Source organism: Chinchilla lanigera, unplaced genomic scaffold (genome assembly GCF_000276665.1).
Source record: "Chinchilla lanigera isolate Chin_1 unplaced genomic scaffold, ChiLan1.0 scaffold00034, whole genome shotgun sequence".
NCBI lineage: Eukaryota > Metazoa > Chordata > Mammalia > Rodentia > Chinchillidae > Chinchilla > Chinchilla lanigera.
Window position 1 is genome coordinate 19,057,156 of NW_004955435.1, and position 9,048 is coordinate 19,066,203.

Consider the following 9,048-nt stretch of genomic DNA (forward strand, 5'->3'; position numbering starts at 1 on the left):
TTAACCTTTTCGGCACAGAGGACCAATTCCTAGAAGACAATTTTTCCAAGGACAGGGGTTGATGGGGTGGAAGTTGAGGGCAAAGGAGGATCCGGGATGATTCAGTGGAGCTGGCAACCTAGACTCCTGGCATGTATAGTTCACAGTTGGGAGGGCTGGAGCTCCTTCCTATGAGAATCTGACGCTGCCACTAATCTGACAGGAGGCAGAGCTCAGGTAGCAACACAGGCCTCATGGAGGGGATGTAAATACAGAAGTTTTGCTCTGTAGCCCACTGTTCACCTCCTGCTGTGCAACCAGTTCCTAACAGGCCACAAGCTCATGGCCTAGGAGTTGGGGACCCTTTTCCTAGATACTTTCTAAACAATGTTCTGTACATTTTTCTTTCAAAAATCTCTTAAAGAAGGTACTATTACTGTACGCATTTTATATCTGATGAAATCAAGGTACAGAATAGGTAAATAACTTCAAATGTCACAGCTAGCAAGTAATAATGACCCCGGGATCTTAAACTAGGCATGGCACTCTGTTTCTCGAGCTCTTGTTCCAGGTCAGGCTTGGCCTATGTCCTGTAAGGGGCCAGAGAGTAACAATTTTAAGTTTTGTGGGCCATAAATCTCTGTTGCAACTGTACAACTCTGAAACTGTATTTCAAGAATAATTAAAAACAATACAAAAGATAAGTGCATGTGGCTATATTCAAATAAAACTTTATGTACATTGAATTTTGAATTTTGTATAATTTTCACATCATGACTATTGTCAACCTTTAATCTAAACCATGATTCTATACTGCTCTTTCTATGAACTATTTAAAATTCCCATTCATGTTTCCAAACACCAAGGTTTTAAATAGTTTCTTAAAGTATTTATTGACTTCTCTTAAAATTATATTTCTTTTCTAGTTACTCATATTGCACATGGTCCACAATGGGATATAGGTTCTATGTAAATAGAGTTGAATTGATTTCAACAAAAAGAATTGAACTGATGTATGGACACAATTACACATTCTATCCTTTAGGTTTCCCAACACTCTTCTCTTAATAATGACCAAATACCTTCTGCATTATGGTTGTTCTTTATATGCCGTGGCTCTTGTCCTCCGTAATAATAGATTTAATGCTTTCATCCACATTTGTCTTTCCCTCTGTTAGGTTTCCATGTTAAATCACCGTGAACAGTTTGCCCAGTTTGCCATGATGCTCCTCCAGTTCATTATTCAAACATTAATTGTGGGCTCATGTACACAGTGCTGATGATTTGATGGCTAGCTAGTAAGTGAGGTTGCCTGCCTGCAGAAACCTTACAATCTAGGAGAGACGTCAGCAAAATAAATAGAGCGGTACTGTGCAGTGATATTACTGTTGTGATAGAAGCTCGTACAGGGTTATGGGAACATTTAGAAGCTTCCTAGTTTAGGGGAATAACAGTCTATTAAAATAACCCATGGGTCCAGGGATATAGCTCAGCAGCACAAGTGCCTACCTGGAAAGCAGAAGGTCCTGAGTTCAGTTCCCAGTACCCCCTGAAAAAAATAACCCTGACCTTGAGTCTTGCATATTGGTATTATAAACCCTAATCTCACAAAAGCAGAGAGGGGAACTCTCCAAAAACTATTTTTGGAGTTACCTATTTACTGTCTGGAGTATCCTTTCTTTGCAATTTAACAGCTTTCAAGTATAAAATGTTGAAATTTTACTTGTGCCCCGATCCCTCTCATTTTGCACTGGAAATCCACATAGATGTCAGAGAAACATTTTGGTTTCTCCTTGCTCTGTTCTCTCAAGCAGGTAAGAGAGATCAGCAGCAGATCTACAGGCCCAGGGAATTCCCACCCAAATCCTGGGTCCTTCTCTGAGGACAGCAGAGCCCCTGGTGGAACTATCAGGTGAACACTCTACATCAGCACATCTGGCCTCCAGATCCTCTTCCTGAAACTGCTTTTCCATAATCGGCCATTACTCGAGAATCTCCCAGTCTGGATCACCGCAGGACATGGCTTCCTGCTTTTGTTCTTTGTGCTGTGTTCTTGGCCAGGCTACATTTCTTTTGGTGTAGACTGTTTATCAATGGCTGAGAATGTTGTTATCTGTGAGGACTCAGCCTATACTAGCAGTAAGGGCCAAGGTGTCTGCCTTAGTGTGTGTACAGCAGGGGCGGAGAGGGGAGAGGGCCCTAAAACCAACAAGTTGCTGTGTGCTGCTCTGTTGAGGTAAGAAAGGCAAAACTGGCTGGGAGATTATTGGAGAAGGGTTTCCAACCATGAGCTTGTTACATGCACCTTCCTGTGATGATTTCGTTTTTATCATCCTAATTATTGTGTGCATGTTTTGCATATTGATTGTGCCTTACATCAGAGGAGCTGGCGAATGTGGCTGCTTCTGCCTGCCGACCTCACCCTTTGATTCCAGAAATCATCTCTCAGTGTCACCATCTCTTTCCAGAGCAAACCTCCAAGAGATAAACTGTCCTATCGCAGAATAAACCTGATAAAAATTCCCTTGTTCTTTGTACTAAAAAATAATTTTAGCATCACACTCTGTCCATCTGTACATCATTAATATTGTCAACCACTCCCTTCAATAGCTTTTAATGTCTAAATAATTACTCCCTGTGGCCATAATGTGACATGATGTCACTCCCCTCCTGATTTGCATTTCATAGATAACAGACAGCTTGGGAATTACAGGAACCTTTGTGAGCTGTTCTGAAAGCCTAACACTTACTCCCACCATCACCTCAATCAGATCATGTCCCCTCCCCTAAATCTGTCACTGAGCTGCACAACTCTCCCCCACTCAATTACCCTTTTCCTTCTGAAAGTTATACCATCATTGGCTAAGTCTATACCAGGCTCCATATCCTGATGAATAACTGGAAACAAAGTTGACTAATCAAGATATTTCGGTGCTTTGCTTAATGTGGGTATCCTTGACTGGAATTTGACTTTTCACAGGGGTGTGTGTGAGGACTCTCCTCCCCCAGAATGTTAATCACTTTTCCGCTGTGTGATCTCACCTCTTCAAAGACACACACAGAAACATAATGCCCGCCTGGCCAAGGATGTTTCTCTCGTTTTCCTCCTGGGTTTCTCTTCCTGGTTACTCTCTCACACCCTTTCTTCTGTCACCCAGACCTGGATGAGCAAAAATGCTTTTCATGGATACAGGCAAACATCCAGCCAAGCTGTTGGCTATTAAGAAAAAAAAAAAAACACAACTTTTTTTAAACATTCTTGCTATTACTATTTTTTACCTCTCCGTATATTTTTTATTTAATTTCTCCTATTCTTCCCTACTCTTCCCAATCCCCCCTTTTTGCTGTCGTTGTAACCAGCCCCTGGCATCTTCTTTCTAGTCTGATTTTGCTTTGCCATGCCTAGGTTTGGTCTTTGTCTACACAATACCAGACATCTGGATACACAAGTAAAAACATGCTGTCAAACACACAGATGTTTGGAAACATCTGGGTATTTGGGCACCTCATAGCAATAACAGCTGGATAATGGAATTAATTTTTCACTTCTCAGTCATCGCTTGACATCAGATGGACAGAGTCTTATCAGCCACCATCTAAGCAGGGCCCATTATCTGCTGGCAATTCTTCCTTTCCTTTCACATGGGGGAATTATCTCTGTCAATCATTTTATTGTCAAAGAGAGGGAGAAGACATGCACCTCTGCTTGGACCTGCAGTACATCATCACGCTGTTTCTCAGCTCTTTTCTTATTGAAAGAGCTACTAAGAACTGACAATTTCTTTAACCTTTCCCACCCCAGAGGCAGAGGAGATCTTGCTTCTTATTAGAAGACCTTTCTGTCTGGTGTGAGACCTGCCCCCCGCTCCCCACTTTGTAGCGCTGCATCTGCCAGAGAAAGCAAAACGATGCCAATTTATTATTCCTGTCCACCGTTTCCCACAGAGGACTGCATTAGCTGTTTGTATTTTTCTGGAGGAGCTTAGAATAACATCGTCCTGCCCCACTGGGACCTTGAGGAGAGAGACTGTCTCTGGAGACAGCCCAGACAGCAAAAGCGTTCGTCGTTCTCTTGCCTTGTAGCTGCGCCTGCAAAGTAACTTTCCAGTTACCGCGGGACAGCCCCGGCGGCATCAGCAGCGTGCACCCGGGAAGGGCGACGCCCTCGGAGGAGCAGAGGCCTGTGCGCCGCCGGCCGGCTCGGGTCGCCTTGGTGCACGGTGTCCACACGTGCACACTGGTGTGAGTGTGCCAGAGCCCGAGCAGTTATTCCAGACTGAAAGACAAGGGAAACGATCTATTAGATGTTTCTGTTTTCCGCGGAATAGAGATACAGCCCCTAAGTCAGTGCAGTCAGGAAATATATCAGTCAATTTAGTGAAAGCCTATTCCAGCGTGACTGGCCGGCCGGCGCCGCGCAGACCGCGGGTCAGGGACGAGCCCGAGGTCGCCGGCGGTGCCCGCGGGCCCTGGCGGGGGGAGGGCGGGTGGCGCAGGGCGATCCTCGGCGAGGCAGAGACGGCGGCCGCCCTCGTCCCGTCCCCGACTGGCCGCGTCCCTCCCCCTTCCTCCCGTCCCCGGCTCCCTCTCTCTCCCTCCCTCGCTGCCTCCCTCCCTCCCCCTTCTCCCAGAGGAGGTGACAGACGGGCCTGTAATTTGGTTCCATTCGCTCGACTGGAGCAACACCTGCCCCCCTCCCCTGGGACCCCAGGGTCTCATCCCAAACACACAAGAAGCCAAAGACAAATCCGGGCCCACAGGCAAATAGGACGAGGATGGAGAGGCAAAGGCCCACAGTGTGCATACCCCGCCCTCACTGCTGCAAAACTCAGAAACACCAGCCGCTACTGAAGTTCAACTGCTGAACGCTGCGCCGCTGGCAACCTGGACTTTTAAGTTTTCACTGTTAAAAAAAAACCAGATCTGTAAGCTATTGTTGCAATAAGCAATATTTCCTTATCTGCAACACGCAATGGATGTACAACGGGGTACGGGGTTGTCATCTGCTGGGGGTAAGGCCTTGGGTGCCCCGCATGCCCCTGCTATCCTGAACAACACTCGTTTGTGTTTCCATTTAACTAAAAGCATCTATGACGCTAACCACTGAGACTTCCGTGCGTTTCCTAAAGTCTAAATGTTGTGAGGGTCAACCAGTACTGGTCACTCATTCTAGATCCTCCCGCGCTTAGTTCGCTTTCTCCATCCATGCCATTTCTTAGTGAGCTGGATTCTCTCCAGGTGGCAGGAGAATACAAGTCCAAGGACCAGACTAAAGTCTAGACCAGGTTGCGGGCTGTCTCAGAGAAAATTGTTGTATCTTTCAATTACTGCTGTTTCTTGCTTATTTGTTCCCACAAAATTAAAAAAGGGAAATTTCTTTTCTCGTTTTTCTCAAAATATAAACTTTTGAATCTTATTGTTCTTCATTTTTACTTTTCCACTTAAATAAATTCTTACTAGCAATGTGACCTTGGGCATGCTATCCACTTTTCTCTGTCTAGGTGTCTTCGTTTCTGATTTAGGAATTAATACCTCTTACTGGGGGTGGAGAGGATGAAGTGAGAATAAGGGAGAGTCCCTGGCACAGCGTGGAGGTTATGCCTGTGTTTTTGCAGATCTTATTAGTCCCTAGGGTAGCATGTGGGGTCTACATGTGGATTGAGCACAGGATTGGTGTAAAAGGCTTCTACGTGGGACTGCCCTGCAGGGTGTGGGGCTGCGACACTCACTGTCAGTGGTGCCCTCCGAGCGAGGGCCCTGGGTGACTCATAGAGGTAGCAAGTGTGACAGAAGGGCCTGGTGAGCCGAAAGGCCCATGCACGGGACACGCCTGTCAATGACACTCAGGCATCCACAGCCACAGGCTGGGCTGCCAAGGAAGACAGACAGGCTCCCCTCTGCTAAGGCCCCAGAGAGCCTCCTACTCCAGGTCACTGTTTGACCCCAGTGGCTGCCCAGTGATCAGTGCCTAAGAAACTCCACCTTAGGGTTGTTTCTTTTAAGTCACTAAAAGCTGCCCAAAGTAGGCCCTGGCAGTGTGTTCACTCCAGCATGCTGTAGTGATCCCTGACCCTCTCCACTTTGCTCTCCTGTCCTTAGATGCTAACCCATCAGCTGTCCTGCAGGCTAGCCATGGACTGTGGTGTGGCCTGTGTGCTCAGATACTGGTTTTCAGGTGCGCCACCTCTGACCAGGCAGGAAGGTGGGGTGGGGGCCAGGGGCTCAAGTTCCACACGTGTGTGAGAGAAAGTGCCAAAGTTAGCGGTCAGGGGATGACCTTTAAAAGTTCACCAGCTAGAGGCTCCAAATGGCTGCAAACAGACTCAGGAAGATTAAAGCAGCTGCGAAGTTCCTCTCAGACATGGTGCTCATGAAGGATGTTCAGGAAATGACGTGAATTTGTTTCACTGCAATGATGGATTTTGTTATGTCAAAAATGAAGTCTTATCTTTAGAGATACATATTACTGTTTCTATGAGTGAAATAATGCTGTGTTTGGATTTGCCTCAAAAAACAAATTGTTTTAACATGCCATCATTTATGCCTTATAACTTGACACAGAAAAAGTTGAACATAGAATCTCCAAAGGCATTCAGAGCCACTCCTTTAACTTTTTTTTTTTTTTTTTTTTGGTTGAACACAAGCTTACTAGATAATGAATGAGTTCCCAGAAATATGACTTTCAAGGGGAAGAGACGTAATGGCACATGACTGTCTCTTATAAACAACGTTTTATGACAGCTGGATCTGAAGTAAATGGGTTCATATACTGCTTTAGAAATTTGCATTTCAAAGCTGGGTGTGGATGGCTCACACCTGTAATCCCAGCACTCAGGAGGCGGAGGCAGGAGGATTATTGTGAGTTCGGGACCATCCTAGGCTACAAAGTGAGCTCAAGGCCAGCCTGAACTGTGTAGTGAGATCTTGTCTCCACAAAAAAAAAAAAAAAAAAAAAAAAAAAATTTACATTTCATTTTTAAGTGTTTAATGTACATTTGTTGGGTTTAAGGTTAGCTTTCTTGGTTGCCATATTCAGAATTATTTTGGTCCTAATTCAGAAATGATCACATATATGATAATTTATTGTGATGTTTTTATTAAAAAAAACACTTTTAAGTCTTTGAAGTGAAATTTTCCATGTAAAATATTTCACACTATTAATAGGTTTAGTATATACTAACACATTGCTCTTCAAACTATTAAGACTGAAGCTAGATGGGGTAGGACATAATTGTGCCAGATCTTTGGGAGGCTGAAGCAGGAAAATCCCAAGTTCCAGGTCAGCCTGGACAACCTAGCAAGGCCCTGTTTCCAAAAAAACAGTGGTTGGGTGGAAATGTAGCCCATTACAAAGACCCCGGGTTCAATCTCCAGTATGGAAATAAATACATAAATAATAAATAAACAAAATATTAAGAATGAAAGTGACTTGATGACACTGGTTTTTATTTTTTTGCTTTTTATTAACATTAAAAGATGCAGACAATGAAGAAATTGAAAACTATCTTTAAATTATTATAATATTTCTTCATAGCCATTTAAAAATCTTTTATTTTTTCTAAAACTGATTCAACATGTTGTGAGTTAATCAACTTACACAAAATTCTAAAAACATCAGGTCAAACGTGTTTATTAATTGAACATTTCTATCTTTACATTCTTTGTATTTTAATATTTATAGATGATAGAACTTAAAAGTCCAAAGGAGTGGTGGGAGGGAGAAAAAGACTATAAATGAAATGTATTAGTGAAAGTGGATTTTGGATAGATTAGAATCCATTTCACTATTGTCTTGGCTTTGTACTTGCTTTAAGTTTATGATGATTGATTTTTTTTTTGCCCACCCAGGACCGAAAAGACTGACCCCTGCACAAAGGCATGTCTCCCACAGCCAAGCTCCACCCTGCGCTGCTCACCCCTTGCCACTCAAAGGTCCATCTCTAGTCCTCATTACTTTTCATCCATGCTCCAGGCATTGCTCCAGACTAGGTTCCCTCCCCGGTCTCCCAACCCCAAGCGGTTGGACTCCTCTCCATATCCTCTCCCTCTCTTCTCAGTAGCTCTTCCTTTCCCACTCCATCCACCCCCGTACTGCCCTCCCCGGCTGCCATCTTTGCCTTTCCCTGAGCTTTTGTCCCTGAGCTTTTGTCCCTTGCACTCTGAAAGTCTCTGGACAGTAGCTGAGGTAGGGAGAAGACATCTGGGCACAAGTTCAGCACAGGTGGCTCTGTCCACTGGACCTGGTGACTTTTCTACTAGGGTTTCTGGGGAGCAACAGCGCTTGGGGGAAAATTTCTGGGCAACAGGAGGCAGAGAAGGTCCAAGGAGAAGCAGGAGGAGCCATGGGTCTAGGTCTGTCCAGGGAAAGGCCAAGCAGGTAAGGACAAGGCTGGGCCAGTTGGGAAAAGTGGTCGTCTGTAGGGACTGTCTTTGTGGCATGAGCCTCAGGACATATTAACAGGCTATGAGGAGAAACGGTAACACCAGTGGCAGCAACTGTGGAAGTTGGCTATTTACTTCTTCAGACAGGCCTTCTCTCCTAGCCCTACCTAAAACACGACTTACCACCAGCACTTCCTACTGCTAGTCTCCATTTCCTTAGTCTCTTTCACTTCTCTTCATAGTATTTATCATTCTCTAAAATTAAATATTGTTTATTTATGGTCAGTGACTTTGGTCTACAGGTGTGACATTCTTTTGTTGTCCTGTTTCTAGCATCTGGAATATTGCCTGGCACACAGTAGGTGGGTCCTCAATAAAACAGGTTAAGTGTGAGTATGAATGGCACCACCATCGTTATTCAGAGAGCCATTTCACTCTCACCTATGGCTGAACAATGACAGTCTGTGATACCTTCAAGGGTTAGGTCAGTTACTTCCTGGTCTAGCAGAGTATCACAGTGCTTCATTTCTCTCTGGAGGGTGTTCAAGAGCTTTGGATTTGAAATGACTTGGCAAAGATCTCCGTGGATCAAATGGATTGTGCATCTGGGAAGGGATGTTGTCCAGCTCCGTGGGCAAGGGACTTTTATCCAGGGAGATGAACAAGAAGACTGTGTTGAGGGAGCTG